Source organism: Cherax quadricarinatus, chromosome 23 (genome assembly GCF_038502225.1).
Source record: "Cherax quadricarinatus isolate ZL_2023a chromosome 23, ASM3850222v1, whole genome shotgun sequence".
NCBI classification, from domain to species: domain Eukaryota; kingdom Metazoa; phylum Arthropoda; class Malacostraca; order Decapoda; family Parastacidae; genus Cherax; species Cherax quadricarinatus.
The window spans coordinates 26,669,916-26,675,915 of NC_091314.1; the positions used below are offsets into that span (position 1 = coordinate 26,669,916).

The 6,000-nt window shown below is 37.9% G+C and overlaps 1 protein-coding gene across 7 annotated transcripts in view; it reads right to left on the reverse strand.

The window, feature by feature from the left end:
* The window catches only part of LOC128685725 (mitogen-activated protein kinase kinase kinase 7-interacting protein 3 homolog), a 639,350-nt gene extending 634,558 nt beyond the window's left edge, over positions 1 to 4,792 (reverse strand). For 5 of the 7 annotated variants that reach the window (XM_070088023.1, XM_070088020.1, XM_070088030.1 and 2 more), the window contains exon 1: positions 4,640 to 4,792. The gene's annotated coding sequence lies outside the window, so the exon portion shown is untranslated. The remainder of the gene's footprint in view (positions 1 to 4,639) is intronic. The other 2 variants (XM_070088024.1, XM_070088022.1) reach the window with 2 other exon arrangements.
* Positions 4,793 to 6,000: the final 1,208 nt, after the last annotated feature.

Sequence of the window (6,000 nt, forward strand, 5' to 3'; positions counted from 1 at the left end):
TTGATCGAGTGACTAATGAACGTATTCGAAAACCAGTGTCAGTGATTGATTATACACAAAACATGCGCTTGGTTGACAAGTGTGACATGCAGATTGGTTTTGTTGACTGTGTTCGTAAGAGTTACAAGTGGTACATGAAACTTTTCTTCCATCTCATGGACATTTCAATGCTGAATGCATATAATATGTACCAAATAAAGACTGGCAACAGACCACCGTATGGTGAATTTTGTTCGTCTGTTGTCAGACAACTCATAATGAAGTACCAGGTAACAACACCTGCAATACAACATGGTCCTCGAATTCATCACGATATACCCAAGCGTTTGAGGAGAGAAGGTGATCATTTCATAATACAGCTTCCTTCAACTCAAAAGAAATTTGCTCAGAAGAGATGCATTGTCTGTGCACAAACAAAACGACGGCAACAAAGACGCAAAGACACTCGGTTTATGTGTGAGGAATGTAAGGTGCCTCTGTGCATGGTGCCTTGTTTCAAGGAGTTCCACAAGCTCCAGCAGTTCTAAAACCATGTCCAGTGATTGTAAATATGTAAATATATGATAGAACATTAGTATTATACAATATTTGTGCATGTTTATTGTAATAAACAACAGTGGTAAACAATAATATGATAATAACTTTAGTGCGGTTATTGTGTTCAATACAGTGAGTTTATATATATCAATTATATACAGTATTGGTCTCTCAGGCCCCAAATGTTAGTAGGAATAGAAAAAAATTGGAAAAGAAAAGAAAAAACAACTAAAACAACAAAATAATATAATACGCGTATGTGGAATTCGTCGATGTTGCCACCACCACATCATTTTCTATAAACTTCTTGGCACTGTATCTCGGTAAGTACTGATCAGATTCTAATTTTTTTTGTTTTATTACCTTCACAAAAATATGCTCTTTAATTCTGTAAGAAAAAATAATTTTTTTTTTTCAAAATTTCTTGGACACTGGTGCGTGACTTCAGATTTTGGCCTTGGACCCTGAAAGGGTTAAGTGGGCCTATCTTGTCCCTAATCTTACTTCTGTATATCTGAAAGAATCCTTTTGTGTTAGTCTTCGAATCCTTGCAACTTTAGCTTCATAATCCCTTTCTCTCTTTAACTGAATATATTAATTTCTTAACTGCCCTTTCCCTCTTTTGATACGCCTATATATGACTCTTTTGACCTTTTGTTTATCCATTTGGAATCATTTTTGTTAGATCTAATTTCCCTACTCGAGACAAAAGTCATCTGGGCAGCCAGCACTATGCTCTGAAATATGTCATATTGGCAACCAACCCTACCTACCTGACATATAGTAAGGTTGTCCCAATTTAGCCCACCCAGGTAATTTCTCATACCCATGAAGTCGGCCAAGCGGAAATCTGGGACAGCGACTTGACTGCAGTTATCTGGGTAATTCCATGATATATTGAAACTAAGTGATTTGTGATCACTTTCCCCTAGCTCACCACTAACCTTAAGATTATTAACTAGTGATTCTTTGTTGGCAAGAACCAAGTCAAGCAGATTGTTTCCTCTAGTTGGTTCTGTCACAAACTGTTTTAAAAAGCAGTCTTGAACCGTATCAAGAAAGTCACTAGACTAAAGATTTCCTGTCACATTGTTCCAATCAATTTGTCTAAAGTTAAAATCTCCCATTAACAAAACATAGCAGCCTACCGCACTTCCTATCAAGGTTTGGGGGCCTATAAATCATACCTGAAATAAATTTTTCATGACCTTTAAGAACCTGTAGCCAAACAGATTCTGTGTCCGATGTTTCTAATCTTACATCCTGTCTAACACAACAATTTAAATTATCTCTGACATACATCGCCACTCCACCAGTCTTCCTGTCGACCCTATCAGTGTGGAATAGTTTATAACCCTGTATGTTGCATTCAGAAGGCATTTCGCTATCTTTCAAGTTGAACCAAGTCTCTGTTATAGCAATAATATCTATACTACCTGCACTTACAAGTAATCTTAGCTCATCTATCTTATTTCTTAGACTCCTACTATTTGTACAGTAAACCTTAAGGGAGCTAGTCTCTCGTTGCCCTCTACTTTCTCTCTCTGTCTGAGCAATTGCTTTGCCTTTACTAGCAACTTTATTTTGAATATTGTCTTTTATACATATCCCTGGTGTATCCTGGTAATATCTGATGTTTTCAACCCTAATACTGCAGCCTGATTGTTTCCCACAAACACCCATACCTCTATAATCTATCAGTTTAAATTCCTAGACAAGTCATCAATGACTCCCTCAATCGAATTGGCTAATGCAACCACTCCAACCCCAGAGAGATGAACCCCATCCCTTGCATACATATCATGCTTGCCAAAGAATTTGTCCCAGTTATCAATGAATGGGATTGCAAGTTCCTTACAGTACCTGTCTAGCCAGCAATTTATACCAATTGCCCTAAACATCCATTCATTGCCCACTCCCCTTCTAGGCAAGATGCTACATATGATTGGGATCCCTCCCTTAGACCTGACAACTTCTATGGCTAACCTGCACTTATCCAGCAGCTCCTGTCTCCTGCCCTTCCTGATGTCATTTCCACCAGCCACCAGCACTAAGACAGATAATGGGCTTGTGCCCATTACCTGACATAATATTATCCAACCTGCTGACCATGTCACCAACACCAGCTCCTGGGAGGCACACCCTTTGTCTGACCTTCAATTGTTTATATCTTACCCTAACTGCCTCCTCCTTTAGTTTATAAACCTTCACCTCTCTCTTACTTGTTTTTTCCATTTTCCTTGTATCCCATCTACCCTTTACTCTTACCGTAGCTACAACTAGGAAGTGACCTGATATATCTATGGCCCCTCTATAAACATGTACATCCTGAAGTCTACCCAACTGTCTTTTATCTACCAATATGTAGTCCAACAAGCTACTGTCATTATGCCCTATATCATATCTTGTATATTTATTTATCCTCTTTTTCTTAAAATACGTGTTACCTTTAACCAAACCCCTTTCTATACAAAGTTCAATTAAATGCTCCCCATTATCATTTACACCAGGCACCCCAAACTTATCTACCACACACTCTCTGAATGCTTCTCCTACTTTAGCATTTAGGCCCCTACCACAATTACCGTCTCACTTGGCTCAAAAGTTCCTAAACACTCATTTAACATCTCCCAAAATCTCTCTCCTCTACACTCCTCTCTTCTCTGGGTGCATACACATTTATTACGACCCACTTTTCACATCCAAACCTTATTGCAATCCACATAATCCTTGAACTTATACATTTATATTACCTCTTCTCTCCATAACTGATCCTTCAACATTATTGCTATCCCTTCCTTAGCTCTAACTCTCTCAGTTACTCCTGACTTAATCCCATTTTTTCTCCCCCACTGAAACTCCCCTACCCCCTTCAGCTTTGTTTCGCTTAGGGCTAGGACATCCAACTTCTTTTCATTCATAACATTTGCAATTATTTCTTATCATCTGCACTACATCCATGCACATTCAAACATTCATTTCCTTGTTTTTAGTAATTTATACAGGAGACGGGGTTACTAGCCCAATGCTCCTGGCATTTAGTCACCTCCTACGACACACCACGCATAGCTTATGAAGGAAGAATTCTGTTCCACTTCCCCATGGACATAAGCAGAAATAAATAAGAACAAGAACTAGGAAGAAAATAGAAGAAAACCTAGAGGGGTTAGTATATACATGCTTGTACATGCATGTGTAGTGTGACCTAAGTGTAGGTAGAAGTAGCAAGACATACCTACAACCTTGCATATTTATGAAACAGAAAAAGACACCCGCAATCCTACCATCATGCAAAACAATTACAGGCTTGTGTTTGACACTCATTTGGTAGGATGGTAGTACCTCCCTGGGTGGTTGCTGTCTACCAACCTACTACCTACCTATTGTATCTTCAGTATATTATAGTCATGGAGAAGAACTAAACTTATAAGGAATAGGAGGCAATCAATTTGGCATCATGAGTCCCTCACCATCATCCAGGTCCCAAGTGGATATAAGTCACCTGCCTTTTTTTTTGGGTGGGGGGGAGACAGAGGGTTATCCTAGGTAATTTAAAACAATTTCAATAATTAAAAAATTGTGCGAACTTGTACAAAAACAAACTTTCTGAATCGAAGCACATCCCCTGAAGGAACTTTCATAAAATATCAGTGATGCTACATGTCACCTGCTGCTGTTGCTTCGTTCTTGCTGTAGGCACTTCAACTGTGAGGTTATTAACTCACGAAACTGTAATAACACAAGTACTATGGGTTCCATCCCCCACCCTTTCTGTGATTTGATAGACGAGGTTATCAGCACCACCACTGTATCAACTGTGGCAGTGTAGACACAAAAGTGTTGAACTTTAGGAGTAACCCAGACACCAGACAATGTCAGCGGCTGCTGACTGATCTGCTGAGCTTCTGATACATTTTGTAAGAGGAAAACAGGCAAATAATGTCCAAGTGTGAATAAATAAAAGCATCAAAGAGCAAGGTGACCTACTGTAGATATTTTGGCAGGGGTGAAAAGACCTGGTAGATACCTCCACTAAACATCTTTACATAACTATACATTGAGACAAGAACAACTGAAGAGCAGCCTCGCTCACCACACTCACTTCTCTTCCGGCACCTCCCACGGCTTCCCTTTCTAGGAAGGCGACCAGGACCCGTTAAATAACGTTTCAATCACAAACTGCGACACGACACAACACAAGATACACAATCTGAATGGAGAAAGTATAGAGTCAACAGAATGGTCCTAACAAAAGAAGGTCGGCGCTGGCTAATATCTAGTGTTAAGTCAACTAACAGAGGATCTGCTGTCAACCAGAACATGATTGTCTAATAAGCACAATTCTTTTACTTCTTCCACTATACAGCTTTGGCTAACCTGTCCAGGAAAAGAATTTTTTTTAACGTAGCATAAACAATTAAAGTTGCTTTCCTCTGATGACCAGCATAAGCAGTCAGTTACCATGGAGAAAAGAAAGCCTATTGGCTATAAGGAACCCAATGAAAATAAGTCACTGATTTTTTTTTGGTTGACCTAAGTTCTCTACACATTTGCTGCTATTTATTTAATTATTTATTTATTATTAATTTGGACATGATACATAGAAGTACAAAGAAATACAGTGGTTAAGTGTAACATGCCAAAGCCCCTTGTATGCAGAGCATTATGGGCAGGCTTAAAATTAACTTAAGATTAACTAAGCAATGATACATTCAGTGATAAACATTATTGTAAACAAATAACAATTAAGCACAAATGAGTATTTCAAAGACAGGTCATATGGTCATTTACTGTGTTGCTGAGCATTCAGTAGAATGGAGTATTCTGTTAGGTAATGTAATTAAAAATAACAGTTTGATAGGGTCACAGGTTAAACATTTATGAGATACAATTATTCAGTATTTATTTAACTGTGGGTGAATAAGTGATTTTTAAGAAGAGGCTTGAATTTATAAAGTGTTTTTTTTTATATTCACAGGTAATGAATTCCAGATTTTTGTTCCTTTTATGGGCATTGAGTTTTTGCATAGTGTGAGATGGACACGAGGAGCATCAAAGAGTGATCTGTCTTGTGTTATGGTCATGTGTTCTGTTGAGGTTGGTAAGGAGACGTTTGAGGGGAGAGTTTATATCAGAGTTAAGTGTTCTATGTATGTAGTAGGTACAATAATAAGTATGGATGTTTTGTATGGTGAGTAGGTTGTTTTAATTATTTATTTATTTATTTATTTATTTATTTATAATTTGAGCACACTTACAGAGGTACAAAAAAAAATACAGATAAGAGCAGCATGCCAAAGCCACTTATACTATGCATAGCATTACGGGCTGGCTTAAAATTAACTTAAGATTAACTAAGCAATGATGAAATCAGTGAAAAACATTAATGTAAACTGATTACTATAAAGCACAAGTGAGTATTACAAAGACAGGTCATATGGTTGCATGCATTGTTGTAAATTC